This window comes from Apium graveolens, chromosome 8, assembly GCF_009905375.1.
Source record: "Apium graveolens cultivar Ventura chromosome 8, ASM990537v1, whole genome shotgun sequence".
Taxonomy (NCBI): Eukaryota; Viridiplantae; Streptophyta; class Magnoliopsida; order Apiales; family Apiaceae; genus Apium; species Apium graveolens.
The window spans coordinates 177783283-177784902 of record NC_133654.1 but is presented as its reverse complement, the minus strand read 5'-3'; the positions used below and the strand labels follow the sequence as shown (position 1 = coordinate 177784902).

At 36.4% G+C, this 1620-nt stretch overlaps 1 non-coding gene across 1 annotated transcript; it reads right to left on the bottom strand.

Moving 5' to 3' along the window:
- Positions 1-1236: 1236 nt before the first annotated feature.
- LOC141682096 (small nucleolar RNA R71) lies at positions 1237-1343 on the bottom strand. Its single transcript, XR_012559498.1, has one exon. It is a non-coding gene; the product is annotated as a small nucleolar RNA R71 (small nucleolar RNA).
- Between the last annotated feature and the right edge of the window lie 277 nt (positions 1344-1620).

The window sequence follows — 1620 nt, the reverse complement described above, 5'->3', positions numbered from 1 at the left end:
TGATACCTTAGTGTGTGGTGATTTTATGATAACCTATTATTGGTTGTGCTTATTCGTCTTATGTGTGTAGCTAACATATAAGATAGTGTATTAATCTCTATTGAAGCGATAGTGAATATAGAGGTTTAGAACTTGACATGCTAGCATAGGTTCATGTGTTATTGTTATGCATGATTCGTAGGTAATTTTAATCATCTTACTTTCCCTATGTAATCATGATAGATAACTTGCAAATTAAACCGTTATGTTTTTAATTCTTATAGACATAGAAGGACTAAGCAAAATTGGTGTCTATTCAACTTCTATCTCTTTTGTGGATGTTTGGTAGTAGGGTATTCGTACAACGAAAGTTAGCGTTTACTAGTTTCGTGTTATCTGATTAGTGTCATCACCATTACATGCTAAGGTTAAGAATAAAAAGGCTATTGAATGAAGTATTTAATGAAGTTATGATCATATATTTGTCATATATATTAATTCAACCATTCTTGTTCTCTTGGTTATAATTGTTAGTTTAATTCTTAGTTATAAACAATTTCAACTTGTTATTTGTCTTAGCATTGGATAATAACCATATCATTGTTGTATAGGTGCATATTCTTAAATTAATTAAAGAGTATCTGTGGGAACGAATTTAATCTAAATCTTATACTACTTGTGAACGGGTATACTTGTGTGTATTATTAGCGCGTGTTAACGTCCTAACAAGTTTTTGGCGCCGCTGCCGGGTACTCGGTGTTGTTAATTGTTTAGTTTATGTACTTGTCATCAGTGGTCGTAAAATTTCACTGACTCAGACTCTTTTACTTTCACGGTATACTTGTTGTGTTTCAGGTACTCATTACAATGGGAGATCCAGCAGTACGAATGAAAGCCTTGATGGATTTTTCTAAACCCAAGATCAATGACATTCAATGTAGCATTGTTAGGCCAGCTATCACAGCTAATATATTTGAGATCAAGCCTGGCATAATACAGATGGTACAGAATTCAGTTTAGTTTGGGGGTGCTCCAGTGGAAGATCCCAACATGCACATCAGAGATTTCATCGAGATCTGCGATACTTTCAAGTTCAATGGAGTTTCTGAAGATGCTATAAAGCTGAGACTTTTCCCATTCTCTCTGAGGGATAAAGCTAAGAGCTGGTTACACTCTCTACCAGCTGGTTCTATCACTACTTGAGAGGATATTGCTCAGAAGTTTCTTACTAAATTCTTCCCTATAGAGAAGACAGCTGCACTCAGGAATGCTCTTACTCAATTTGTGCAGCAATCGGGAGAAACTCTATGTGAAGCTTTGGAGTGCTACAAAGAGATGCTTAGAAAGTGTCCTCATCATGGTATGCCTGATTGGATGATCATCAATTATTTTTAAAATGGTTTGAGAGCACAGTCTAGACCCATGCTTGATGCAGTATCAGGTGGAGCATTATGGGCAAAGAGCTATGAGGAAGCTTATGATCTAATTGAAGTGATGGCTGCTAATGAATATCAGTATCCAACTCAGAGATTGCCACAGGGCAAGGTAGGAGGAGTTCTTGAAGTGGATACAACTACGGCTATCACTGCTCAACTAAAGGCATTTTCTATGAAGATCGATTCGCTGGCTAACTATGGTGTT